Consider the following 15,254-nt stretch of genomic DNA (forward strand, 5'->3'; position numbering starts at 1 on the left):
GAGAAGCTTATTTTAAAGCATTAAAAATCCTACTGACCCCAAACTTGTGACCAGTAGTGTATACAATATAGTCTTGTTTTTTTTATTTATAGGGTTTTGTGAGTCTTTTTGTGAGAATTGGTTCTTCCTTGAGATTCAAAAAAGGAAATGCTGTCACAAAAAAACAGTAATTTTAGGGCTCAAATATAAAAAGAATTTCCATGCAAACTCCTGAAGGGATAATTTAACATTAATATTTTTAATAAAAATTAAAAATGCAAACATCTACACACATTTGCATTATGTGAACTGTTGGATAAAGCCAAAACATTTGCTTCATTCTGTTTACATATTATATTATATTATATTATATTATATTATATTATATTGTATTGTATTGTATTATATTATATTATATTATATTATATTATATTATATTATATTATATTATATTATATTATATTGTATTGTATTGTATTGTATTGTATTGTATTGTATTGTATTGTATTGTATTATATTATATTATATTATATTATATTATATTATATTATATTACATTACATTACGTTATGCGGTTTATTCTGGAAAGTGAAAGTAAAAGAAAATGAATGTTATATTATATTATATTATATTATATTATATTATATTATATTATATTATATTATATTATATTATATTATATTATATTATATTATATTATATTATATTATATTATGTTAGTAAAATTGCACAGTATTTTTGTATGTTGTATGTTTTGTATTATTATTTTTGTCCTATAGTGAGCTAGAAAAAAATGCTTGGTAGTTTTAAACCAACTTTGAGTTAAATATTGTTTGGTTTAATGTTTTTAATGTAATTTTGATTAATGCAGCCTAATGAGACAAAAAAAAAATATTCATTCAAACCTCAACATTTGAAAAAACAATTTGTGATTTTTGTTCAATCCAGTTCACCCCCCCCCCCCCCCCCAACCCCCGCCCCCAAAAATGACATGGGATAAACTTGATATTTTAATGACTCTTGTATGTTGTTTGTTTGTTCTTTTTGACAGTTCAGCTTATGAATATCCAGTCATGATGTAAGCTATTAGTAGTTTTAGTAGGTTCTTATGCTAAAAACTGCTTCAAATGTATATAGTGTAAGATGAACCTGGCAAATTAGAGCTTGCCAAATTGTAAATTTGAAGTACTTTTTTAGTTTTTGTGAAATATGGATATTGGATACAAATATTAAAAAGACAGTGAGCTGTTTGTCCTTATTTGACCCAGCATTTGTCTAAATTAATCTAGCATTTTTTTAAATTGCAAATATTTCTCTTACTCTCTCTCTCTCTCTCTCTCTCTCTCTCTCTCTCTCTCTCTCTCTCTCTCTCTCTCTCTCTCTCTCTCTCTCTCTCTCTCTCTCTCTCTCTCTCTGTCTGTATTTATTTTCAGGTTGACAACAATAATATTATATTTGTATCCACGTCTCTGTGCACTGTACTGAAATAAAGAATGGTTATCTGCATGGCTGCAGTTGTGTTCAGTAATCGGCATCCCTCTCACTATATTGATCTGGGGGTCTAAGTGACGGGACTCAGGCGGGTGGATGTAAACAGACGTGGCAGATCCACGGAAAGCGATTAAGGAGGAGTCAGTGGCACAGCGCAGTCGCCTGGAGCAGCCGGTAAGCCTCCAATCTCTGGCACCCACAAAGAGCAGACAGTGACATTTCTCAGCTTCCCAATCCTCCTCTTCTTCTCCCCCCCCCCATCCTCCAAGTCCCAAACCCCCTTCTTCATCCCGACACCTTCACTAATTCACCCGTAGAAGCGGAGAGTGGAGTCTTGGAGGACACACAGGGAAGGCTGGTTGTTGTCTTGCATTAAGGAGAGTTGGTATTAACAAAAAAAAAAAAAAAAAAAAAAAAGTCCCAAGTCTGCATTGCATTAACCATAGATATGCATTATCCTGAAAGACTGAGCAGACTTTAAAATAAAATGGACCCGGATTCCTTTTTCTTTCTTTAACCCCAAGACATCACATTTGAGTAATGTACATGCCTGGTCATTTTTTTTTACATAACAGGATTTATTACAATGTTATTTTAAATATATATATGTTTACAGTATATGCAAATGAAGAACTTATTAAAATTAAAGATTATTTTATTCTGTAAATTACACTATAATTTTGTCAACAGTCAGGGGGGAAAAAATTGCAATAAAATTGACCAGTGTTATTTCAGTATTTCTGTTATACCATTTATTGTTCTTAAACAATCTACATATGTATTTAATTTTTTATTATTTATTTTTATATTTTTTTATATTTTTATAAATATAAAATTTATTATATTTGATATATTATTTATTCTTATTATATTTTATATATTTGATATTCAATCATTTTTAATATTTATTTGATTATATCTAATGTTTATTTGATTTTACTATGGTATAATTGTAATTGGACAGTTTTTGTTGTTGTTGTTGTATTAACGCTTTTATGCTTTTAATCCTTTAATGCTTTAATATTGTTATTGGGTTTGTTAAAAAAATAAACTCCCAATTTTTTCTGTAAATTCATCAGAATAAGGACAGATGGCTGGATTGATTATTTTAGGTGGATAGATATATTTTAGTTTCTTTCCCACTTTTTTTAAATGGACAAAAAGAAAAGAAAAAGTTGGGTATTTTTTTACATCGACTTGAAAATGTCATTGGGCCAAGACTCAAACTCAAGACGCCTGAAGTATAATGGAAAATATCGGCAGTGGTGGAGAGAGAACTGAAAAATCATAATTAAGTAAAAGCACCATTACTTGCCCAAAAAAGTAGTGCTGTTGTAAATGGTACTCAAAATATGAGTAAAAAGTAGCATTTTCTTGAGTAATGAGTAGGGCCAGACGAAATCTGCAGACATTTTTTTGCTGTTTATGCGCAGAATTTTGTTAAAAATCTGCGGATTTATGCAGAATGATTTTGAAAGTATCATAACTAAAAACTTAATATATGAACTAAAAATTAATACATTTTTAACTTGTATTTAATGTTTACTATGCAAATACAATTACATTCACTTTATTTATCACTTTATATCTACTAAAGGACAGAAATTATTACGTTACAACTGTATTCTAAATAAATGATATTGACATTTTCATATTAGTCAATAATTATTACTGAAATTAATTTAAAAACTGAAGAAATATAAATTAAACACATTTACACAAGTAAATAAACAGAATCAATGATGGACAAAAAATCTACGGATTGCGTGTGGGCCTAGTAATGAGTAGTGAGGAATGTGTCTGTGTGTGTATGTAAATGTAACATTTTACACAAACGTAACATTGTTTAAGGCCTTTGGGTGGTTTCAGTCATCGTACAGTAAACATCCGCCATCTTCTCATCAATGACATTCAGACATACAGTCTCTCTGTCATTGCATGTGACGATTTTGGACATGTTGTTGGACACTTTTGATGTTTCCAAATGGTTTGGTGCATTTATAATGCATCCATATCTTCAGAAAGTTCAGTATGGTGCAATTTACTTTTTATGTGCTATTTGATTGAACAGGAATCACAGGACTGACTTTTCTACTTAGCCAATCACCACAGACAAGAATAAATAAAGTAGTTGCTGCAGGTAAAAGGAACACTGCCCACAAGGCTACCGCTGAAAACAAAACAAACCCAAAACCCAAACTAAACACAACTAAAAAAAACAAACCAATCCCAATAACATCATCACCATCAACAACAACAAAAACCTTAAAATGCCCTGAAACAACATGTACTGAAAGTAAACAATCAGCGAAGGTCAGATTAATAGATAGGCACTGGTGAGGGTGGAGGAGGTACAGTAGTATGCAACATGCAGCCTTGCGTAAAGGAAATTCAATTTAGATTATTGCAGCGGTCTGCTTTTGCCACCCATGGGACTGAGGATCTCGAAAATCACAGACCTTTTGTGAGTTTAATAAGGAGCCTCGGTCGACTGCAGCGTATAATCTCCATGTTGATGAAAAGCAGCAATGTGGTGACACACCCTGTGTTTGTTTGTACGTTTAATTGTATGAATGGCCCACTGCAGGTCTAGGCAGCTCCTGAACGCGGCTGATCTCATTTTGATGTAGCCTTGAGGATTTATTGATATAGTAATTTTCCAGGAGGATTATGAAGCGCTGCTTCATTCGTCAAATGCTAGCCGTACGGTTGGAAATTGGTGATCTCTGATTTCTATCCTTCATTTTCTGCTCGTGCCTGTTGTGTTTCAAATTATGGGTTGCACTTCTGGTTTTGGGAATTGTTTTAAAATAAAAATGTAGGTTTATCTTTGTTCTTTGATTTTATCTATCATGAAAATAACATATGCTTGGACTTTTAACATGACAGTTGTATCACATTTTATGTCTAATTAGTGGCGATTTGGAGCAGGTGTGTGTGTTGCATGAATGATCTGTAGTTCATTATAAGGCAGGATTGTAGTTCGTGTAAAAGTTTTCCAGCGATCTATGGTGGTTACTTTAGTATTATCTATAGTGAATTCATAAATTGTAATAAATACTCCAGTAAATTGAGGTTTATTGTAGAATAATAGGGGCAGCATGGTGACTCAGTCGTTAGCACTGTCACCTTACAGCAAGAAGGTCTCTGGTTCGAGTCCCAGTTGTCATCTCTGTTTGGAGTTTCTCCCCATGTTTATGTGGGTTTCCTCCGGGTGCTCCGGTTTCCTCTACAGTCCAAAGACATGCACTATAGGTGAATTGAATGAACTAAGTTTGCTGTAGTGCATGAGTGTGTGTGTGTGAATGCGAGACTGTATGAGTGTAGTGTATGAGTGTGTGAGGGAATGGGAGAGTATATGGATGTTTCCCAGTAGTGGGTTGCAGCTAGAAAGGCATCCGCTGTGTAAAACATATGCTAGAATAGGTGGCAGTTCATTCCGCTGTGGCAACCCCTGACAAATTACTAAGCCAAAGGAAAACGAATGAATGTATGAATGTAGTATAATACACCTAAATATACCAAAAGTACAGTGTTGGGTAATTTGTTTACACTATATTAGGTGTTGTTTTATTTCTGCTACTACAGAATTACCACAGTAAATAAATTAATATGCTCAAAACAAATTAATAAATGTGTTTTATTTTTGTGTGGTTTGAAATTGCTTCAGTAATTATTACTTTATTACATTTATTAAAATGCAAGAATTTTTTTCATGTGTGTGCGGACAGAGCTCTTTTGAGTTATTATAGCCGGCAGCTAGCTCTCTGCAACTCTCACGTGGTCACCCACTGAAGCTAAGCAGGGCTGCGCCTGGTCAGTACCTGGATGGTAGACCCCATGCCTTATGGTAGAAAGGTAGATGTGGGTGTTAGTGAGGCCAGCAGGGGGTGCTCAACCTACGGTCTGTGTGGGTCCTAATGCCCCAGTATAGTGAAGGGGACTCTATACTGCTTAGTGAGCACCGTCTTTCAGGTAAGACAATAAACCAAGGTCCCAACCCTCTGTGGTTGTTAAAAATCCCAGGATGTCCTTCGAAAAAGAGTAGGGGTTTAATTTGCCCACTGGCCTCCATCCATCTTGGCCTCCTATCCATGCCTATATCATAATTGGCTTCATCACTCTGTCTCCTCTCCACCCATTAGCTGGTTTGTGGTGTGCGGTCTGGTGCAATATGGCTGCCGTCACGTCATCCAGGTGGACGGTGGATGCTGCACACTGGTTGTGGATGAGGAGATTCCCCCCAAAATTGTGTAAAGTTCTTTGAGTGTCTAGAAAAGCGCTATATAAATGTAAGGAATTATTATTATTATTATTATTATTATGAGTAATTAAAATCCCTACATAATGAGTAAAAAAGTATTCCCTACAGTCAATTTCAATATGTCTGTAATATTGCTGCAGAAAGACTTGTTTCATGATTTTTAATCAGATTATTCATGGTTTGGACAAAATAATTTGCCTTTTAATATTGCGTGAGAAGAATAATAAAACCTCAATGAACCCCTTTTTTCACTTCACTGATTGTTTACAGTGTAACAGAAGTTTCTTTCACTATTGAGCAAAGCATCATGAGACGTTAGAAAAAGGTGGATAAATGGGACATGGTTTGTCGGTTACCTAATATCTACCTCACTGATGGAACAGTTGTGCTGGAGACATTGGCAGATATTTTTGGCGGAGCGGATGAGGCCTCTTGGGAGTTTTGAGTTTCATTTGTAAAATCTGGACAGTCTAATCATGGAGCTAATACAGTGTGAAACAGACGCTGGTTTCTCTTTCTCTGAATCTGCCATGAAAGCAGTTTAACAGCATCTATAATGCAGGAGCTGCATCTTGTGATTGCATTATTCTTGGCATACTTTGAGCTTTTGTGTCTCACTTGAAGAAATCCGGAGATGTTTTTACACAAATTTGTGTAAAAGCCAACAGTTGGACTATTTCTTTTTTTTATTCCACCGGGCACCTTGAGGTTAAATCAACATCAAAAACGTCAAAAGTCAAAAATAGTATTGAAAAAACCTTGATGTAGCTGACGTTAATCGGTCCGCTTGTATTTTGTGTTTATTATTTTTCGTATATCATTATTTGAACATGTTTTGGTGGTTAGTTTATTTTATAAATTTACTTGTTTCTGGTTGGACTGAGTCAGAGGTCACGTGTTCCTTCCTGATTAATTTAACCTGTGAGAGTTGGTATAGACATCATGGTGAGATCTCACTGCAGACACATGTTAAATGCTCCTGATTATTCTACTGCTGGTTATCAGGTCAACACAGTAAAGGAAACATTGTTTGTGTATTCTTTTTTTTTTTTTTTTTGATGTTCTTTTGATCATGTTGTGTTTGTGTGAAACATTTGGTTTGTTGGTTTGTTTGTTTGTTTGTTTATCTGTTTAGCTTTTTAGTTTTCAAGGCGTTTAATAAATTGAATGAATGAACATCAGTGTTTGATAAGCGTGGATAACCAGCGGGTAGCTACACTTGATGTCTATTTGACATTCCACACATAGATACCCTTTTGATTACCAAAATAACAACAAAAGTATTATAATATAAAAATAATTGTATTTATCTGAAAGCTTTAAAATACATACTTATACAGATTTATATTTTGACAAATTAAGATGAATTGTTCCTCTAAAGAATAACAATGAGAGCTAGCAAAACAAACACTGTAAAATGTTTTGATTTCACAGAAACTCTAACCAAGCAAGAGTTATATTTCCATTGTATTTCCTATACAATTTTTTCTTCTGGAGAAAGTCTCATTTATTTTAGTTTAGCCAAAATAAAAGCAGTGTTGAATTATTTAAAATTAATTTTCAAGGTCAATATTATTAAACCCCTTTAGAAATAAACCACTGTTATCCAATGACTTGCCTTATTAACCTAACTTGGTTAACATCGTTAAGCATTTAAATTGTGCTAATATCATTAAAAATAACTAGTAAAATATTATGTAGTGTCATCATGGAAAAGACTAAATGAATTAAAAATTAATGTTGTAATTTTTTAACATTTAGGAAATTTAAAATAAAAAAATTCACAGGCTAATACCTTCAACAGAATACACTTTCTTGCCATGAGAGTTATAATCTGTTTGCAAGAAATGTGTCATTCTTCAGAGAGAAACGTCCTCTGAAACTAAGAAAGCGTTTCATATTTAGTAATATTGCCACTTTATCTCTGTCAGCACTTTTTAAATTATGTCTACATCTTCATACAATTATAGATTGTTTTTAACAGCTACAATAATCATAAATTGTTACAGTAGAGAGAGATGAAAACATTTCCTTATTATGCCCAATAAAAGGTTTGAAAATGTGGCTCTTACGCGAACAGGCCTCTAAAAAGGCATCTGTCTCAATCAAGGAGTTTAATGCTGTTTTTATGTCCAGATGGCTTCGGCTTTCAAGCTGCTATTTTCAATTCAATTGTAATGTATGGGTGCTTTAGAAGACAACCAACGCTATTAGTGTTGCTCATACTTACTGTAAGGGGTTTGAACAAACCCGTAATCAGGATTATTAAACTTCTGTGAAAACTTTTCACCATTTGTGCTACAGACATGAATGATGACTCAGAGAGTGCAGTTTGTTGAGGAAAGAAGTGCTGTTCTCTGAGCAGCTGGCAAGACTTGTACTCAATAAATCAATGTTTTAAAAATGAATTTATTTTAATTATTTACTTATTTAAGAACCTTTAACAGTTAGGTGCAATAATTGAAATCACACATGGAAACAAAACATATATACATATAAACGGGGATTTAATTTTTCTCTTTGTATGTTTGTGTATTGATTTAATTTGTTTATTTTTTTATTCATCTATTCGTTCATTCTAAAAACACTATATACTGAATTTATAACAAATAACAGGAATAAATAAATATGTTTGTTTGTTTGTTTGTTAATTTCTTTATTTGTTTCATTACCTATAAATGCTATATTTACTTATTAAACTAACAAACAATAACAAATAAAAAAGCAAATTTGGATTGAAATAGATTAATTAATGAATTATTTATTTATTTATTTATTTACTTATTTAATGATTTATGCCATCAAATCTGTCAACTGCATTTACTTTTTAAAGAACAAACGAACTTCATACGAATAAAGGAATGAATGAACCAATGAATGAACCAACTAACAAACTAAGTAACAAGCTAACGAACTAACTAACGAATGAACGAACAAACAAATTTAGGAATAAAATAAACTTGACATTCATTAATTTGTTTGTTTCATAAACTAACTACTACTACCCCTAACTACTACATTTACTGAATGATTTGATTTATTTTAATCAAACAAGTAAACGAGAATAAAAAACATGTTTGTTTGTTTGTTTGTTTAATAAAATTTTAAATAAACAAGTAAAGAAAGAAATAAAAAGTAAGAAATAAAATAAACCTGTTGGACAGACAGACAAAAAGATGGATGGATGGACGGACGGATGGACGGACGGACGGACGGATGGATGGATGGATGGATGGATGGATGGATGGATAGACGGATGGGTGGAGAGATGGATGGATGGATTGATGGATGGAGAGATGGACAGATAGATGCCACTTTATACTCTTCTAATTTGCCAGTGATTTAACAATTCATTCATTCATTTGGGGAAGGGATTTTTGCCACTAAAAACAGCTAGAACACGTCAGCAACACCTTGCGACCGCATATGAGCACATTTAAAAGCACTGCCAGCCCACACAGATCACTCTCTAATACCAAACTGCATTGAATCTCTAGTAGTACAAGTCCATGTCACATCTAAGCAGGTCAAAATGAGGTTCCAGCATTTAATTTGCTTCCATTTAGTAGCCATTCCAGCGCGTGTGACGTCTCGGAGAGATTCTGCCAACAAACCCATCCAGATGACATATCCGTCAGAGCAGTTTGACTTTTACTCAATTAAGGGTTGGCACTAAGCAACTGGAAATCAAATGTATTTCACATTAGGAGGTTTCTTTGTTAATGCTTTGCCCGGTGCATCCGACAGGCCTTTTCTCAATGTGCCTGAGATGTCTAAGTTGTGTATTTTTCAAAGCTGGGTAAATGTGTTCAGTAAGTCTAATGTTTAAAACCCTCTGGAAATATAAATCTTTTTTTTTTTTTTGGTGTGACCATCAGGTTATCTATTAGCTAGTGTGTTACAAATCACTGACAATATGCACATTTAGGAGATATAAGCATACAAAACTATTGTAATGTCATCACCGAGCACTTCAGCTTCTCATCAGATCTTCTGACCAGCATCTGAAGTGTTCCAACTACAAACAAGACAGGGCTGAAATATGTAATTTATTCATACGCAACTGTCTGTTCACCTAAATGTTTCATCTTAAACACTTGCAAACATTTCTTAGCTTATGTAACTACACCCCTCACAAATCTCTTTTAAATTCATATTTTTAACAGGAAGCTGTAGAATATTATATTTTGTGCATATACATTAGATTAGTCAGTACTTAAGCCAAATCTGGATCTAACAAAATAACTTACGATAACGGTCCAAAAGCTAGTACACAAAAATTTATGTTATAAAAAATATATAAATTTAAAAAAAGAGAAAAAATTAAGAGAAGCAAAATACATTAAAATATATCATTAAAATGTTTGTAGGTTATAATTTATTTTTGCAATATTTAGCTTGAATTTAATTGTATTATCTTTCAATTTCTGAATATGTTGGATGACTAAAATATTATTTGAATAAATATATCTGTTTAATAAATCTGTTTTTGTTTAAATGCACCAAATACATTGCCTATATTCACTGAGAAATGGAGAAAAATATTAATTTTCAAAATGGGCTGTACTCAATTATGCTGTGTACTGTACTGAAAATTATAATCAGTAGCTGATACAGTGTTTTAAAATTTCCCCATATTTATTAGTTGCAACCATAAGGGAAAGAACCCTATCAACCAGGATAGTCTAACCAAACCTGCTGTGAGCTTTGAGTTTACAGGCAACTAAGAGATTCAACATTTAGTGCATTACACAGTTATACATTTCTACTGCACATTCTGTAGTGTGCTGCACTGAAGCTGGGTTGCTGGAAAAAAAAAAAACGTAAAATAATGGCAGTTTTATTTCCTTAAATTTAAATTTGCGGTAAATTTTAGCAATTTACTGTGTGTTATTTTACGCGAAATGTCTGTAATTTAACCGTTGTTATTTTACTTTTTTTTTTTTTTTTTTTGGCACCCCAGCTACCAGAAAAAAAAACATAAAATAACATTGTTTTTACAGTGTATCTAGCGGATAAACAATTCGTAAAATGTAAATATTGTTTTTTTGGGGGTTAATTTAGTCTATTTTTGCTTTAACTCTAAAACTACAGAGCCATTCTGTTGCCTTGTAACTTCCTGCTTGAAAAAAAAAAACATACATTTACTTCAGACATGTCTTTAAAACTTTCAAAAACATTATTTTCACTGTGGTAAAAATCTTTGCTTCTTTAGTTTATTACAGTTACTTATAGGGCTATAAAACAAAAAAAAAAAGTATTTTTAGGGTAATTACCTCATAAAAAATGACAGCAAAACATGTAAAGCTCAATTCTAAAATCTCAGTCAAAGTGAGAAAGTAAATATAAAGTGACAAAATTCAGTTCAGTGTGTCTTACTGTATATTAGCAGATAGAATGATCACTAAGGCCAATATAAATCATTCTGAGGGTTGTAAACAAAAACAATGGTCCCAATGTATTTCTTGTTTTACATTTTAATTTGTATAGCTTCCGAGAATCCTAAAAGAGCCACATATTGATAAATAATGTTATAAAAGTTGTTTTAACTTATAGTTATGATTACATTTGCTCGTGTTACAGTTCTGAAACAGTTTGATAACAAGCAGGAAATGTTCATGAGCCAACAACATGACCACATTGAAATGGTCTATAGTTGGTCTATATAGAATTCTGGCAGTTCCAGTGTTAAAGTCATGTAAATTTAAGCAACACACAGACAGCACAAGGCAGATCATATGTCCACAAGTCGTATCAGACCCATTTGAACTATTCTGAATGTTATATTTTAGAGAAAAGAAACCATTAGACTCAGCATTGCTATGATGTTTGATGCTTTCATGAGTCAGATGCACTTAAACTCAATAGGCACGATGCAAGTGTTTTTTGCTCGTTTCACTGGCACAGGTATCATTTTCACATCCTGCACCACCTTGTTTAAATAACAAATGCATTTGTGGCAATGCTGGTCTAAAAGGAGGTGTGTTAAGCATTGTTGGTGCATTAAGGCAACTGAAATAAACCCTGATTGGTAGGAGAGTCTAATGCACATAACGCCAAAAACACACCAATAACTCATTAACATGTATCCGCTTGGCACACCGACTATTTTTCCTGTCCTTAAAATAGCAAAACTGGATTTGGACATGCCCTATGTGCTCAGATCATTAAAGCCCCATCACATTTAATGGCATAGCTGTGATATAATTGCTTATGGCTATTTTTTAGGGGGAGGGGCTTCTCTACATGCCCTGTTTTCCTGTTTCAGTTGAAATTACTTCACACGTCAAATTTTGATGGACCTTTAAATTTCCACTGAATTTTCTGCCTTTAATCTGAACCCTTTACTTACATGAGTGAGAATCAGATGATGACTCTTACATGTTATGTGCTATTTGGATTATTGTGTTTAATCCACAGGCTCACAGACTGTCATGAACATTCTCTGAACCATCTGCTAAGGCTGTGGATTAAAGTTAACAGTGTTGTAAATAATGTTCAGTTTCTCACACAGACAGTAGTTTCACTTCATAAGACCTCAATGAATCACCAGGAGGCTAGGGTATTCATTTTTGTTTCGTCTACATACTGTGTGCCTTTTTGACAAAGTGCCGAAAGATGTTGACTTGCATTTAATGAATCACCAAGGACCACAGTTTCAGCTTAAATTCTTTTTTTTTTAATCCGCTATTGAAAAAAGTCAAAGTGAAAAAGTCACCTACAGCTTGGATTGCCTTAGGGTGAATAAACACTGTGAAAAGAATTGGGTGAACCGTCCCATTAAGGATTCAGAGTCTCTAACCTCTTTCTAAAAGCTGTGTGTTCAGGGAAGCCACATGCCGCCATAATTTAACAAGAAAAGAAAATATTTCTTTCTGCAGCGTTTTGTCCTTTGATCAGGATCATTACCAGAAAACATTTCCAAAATTAAGCACATTTTATGCATTAGCCTGCGCTTGTTTAGTCAGTCTGAACATGTTTTATACTTTCATAGATTTTACACAGAATGTTTTTCAGTTATTATTGCAGCACATCACTGCACATCCAAGGATACACAAATGAACATCTACAGATTCCTCAGAAATGCCAAGGACCTTCCATTTACAGCTCTTTTGGCCTTTGGGTATTTAAAAAGTGTTGCAAATTATAGGGTAGTGAATAATCCATTAATACCCTTTTCATCCTTGAGTGTTAAGTGTCAGATTTGAAGTGGAAAACATGAGTAATGATGTGGAGGTTGGTGTTAGCATTGGCCGGGCTTTGTTGGCCATAAGGCAGGTTTAGAGCAACAAAATATCTCAAGATCAATGATTCATGTACATTATTAATAATGATAATAATAATAATAAAAAAGTAGTCCCCTTTAATATTTTTAGTGTCAGTTTCTTTTTTTGGTTAGAATGAAATAAAGAAATTACAGAAAATATCATTTGAAGATTATATATATTTAAATATTTGAAAGATTGAAAAAAAGGTCCTGATAAAAATAATTGCTAACTGCTATATTCATTATTAAAATGAAAAATAATAAAAAACAATATACATACAGTTAAAGTCAAATTATTAAACTCCCTGTTTTTTCCCCCAATTTCTGTTTAACGCAGAGAAGATTTTTTGACAGATTTCTCAACATAATAGTTTAAATAACTCATTTGTAATAACCGATTTATTTTATTTTTGTATTTCATGATGACAGTAAATAATATTTGACTGGATATTTTCAAGACATTCATAGGCTTAACTATAGATTAATTACAATATAGATTAAAGGGGCTAATAATTTTGACCTTAATATAGTTTTTAATGAATTAAAAACTGCTTTTATTCTAGCCGAAATAAAACAAACAAGACTTTCTCCAGAAGAAAAGAAATTATCAGACATACTGTGAACATTTCTTTGCTCTGTTAAACATAATTTGGGAAATAAATAAAAAAGAAAAATAATTAAAAGGGGGGCTAATAATTCTGACTTCAACTGTATGTATATGTATGTATATATAAGATGTATGTATATATAATATGTATGTATATATGTATGTTTGTTTGTTTGATTGATAAACTATAACTACTATATTAACCATTTAAAAATATATATATATGTATTTTAAATATACATACAGGGTGGCGCAGTGGGTAGCGATATCGCCTCACAGCAAGAAAGTCGCTGGTTCAAGTCCCAGCTGGGTCAGTTGGCAGTTGGCAGAAATGCGCTATAGATGAATTGGGTAAGCTAAACTGTCTGTAGTGTATGTGTGTGAATGAGTGTATGGGTGTTTCCCAGTGATGGGTTGCAGCTAAAAAGGGCATCTGCTGCATAAAGCATATGCTGGATAAAATGGCGCTTCATTCCGCTCTGGCGACCCCTGAAAAATTAAGGAACTAACAAGCAAATGCATATGCTTATACACCAATAAATTATTTATAAATGTATTATTTACAAAATATTAAAAATAATTTATATTTTAAAACAATAAATAAATAAATAAATAAATAATCAATCAATTAATTGGTGTCTTTGCTTCAAAATACATTGCAGATAGGACCAGGTATATATATATATATATATATATATATATATATATATATATATATATATATATATATATATATATATATATATATGCACACTGCTTTAAACGATTGAGTAGGCCTAATGACCAATCAAAAGCATATAACAAATTTATCTTTAAATTAAAGCAGATCTACATTTATTTTGAATCGGAATAAAGAAAACAAGGTCAACACAACTTTAATATTATCAGTTACACCGTATTATAATAGTTTTTAGCCCCAAGTGCAGCATGTGGAGAAGAGGGCGTGTTCATTTCCCGCCTCTTCATGAATAAATCAGCATAACTCCGCCCACTAAGCGCAGAAGCCGTTGCAGAGCGCCTGTATGCGCACGGCGTCTTCAGATGATAGCAGATCCGTGTCGCTACAATTCACACACACATACACAGACACACAGGTCCAGCGGACAGGCTGCACTCTTCATTTATGCTGATCTCTTGATTTTTTTCTGATCGCAAATCCTTTACGTTTGTTACGTACCGACTGCTTCGCGCGGAAACCGGGAGTTACCTTTTAACAGGGAAGGAAAACACAAGGGCGAAGCGTTTACACTTGGCGAAGGTGTTCTTCATCTCCAGCAGTTCATATTACGGACACCAGCGCGAACGAGCAGCACATTCAATCCATACGACAGCATCTGAACAGAACGGGTATGTACAATATCCATATATTACTATTTGAGACAATGCTTATAACCTCCAGCATGTTGACGAGAAATGGGCGACGGTTACGCTTCGTTTCCGAGCTGCTTTCGTCGTGTTTGATCAATCAATGGACCATTTTATTTATTTAAAACGTTATGAATAACATATGCTGGTTAGGCAGTGGGACTTTTCAGATCCAATATGCCTCATTTGAAATGACTGTTTGTATTTCATTTTGCTGGGGATACAGCTGTATCTTATTTGGCAACAGTGTTGCGCGTGCAGTGTATGGCACAGACGCATGG

At 33.2% G+C, this 15,254-nt stretch overlaps 1 protein-coding gene across 2 annotated transcripts in view; it reads left to right on the forward strand.

The window, feature by feature from the left end:
* The first annotated feature begins 14,647 nt into the window (after window positions 1–14,647).
* The window catches only part of tanc2a (tetratricopeptide repeat, ankyrin repeat and coiled-coil containing 2a), a 248,094-nt gene continuing 247,487 nt past the window's right edge, over window positions 14,648–15,254 (forward strand). For both annotated transcript variants that reach the window (XM_021473490.3, XM_073944348.1), the window contains exon 1: window positions 14,648–14,955. The gene's annotated coding sequence lies outside the window, so the exon portion shown is untranslated. The remainder of the gene's footprint in view (window positions 14,956–15,254) is intronic.

Source organism: Danio rerio, chromosome 3, assembly GCF_049306965.1.
Source record: "Danio rerio strain Tuebingen ecotype United States chromosome 3, GRCz12tu, whole genome shotgun sequence".
Classification (NCBI taxonomy): Eukaryota; Metazoa; Chordata; class Actinopteri; order Cypriniformes; family Danionidae; genus Danio; species Danio rerio.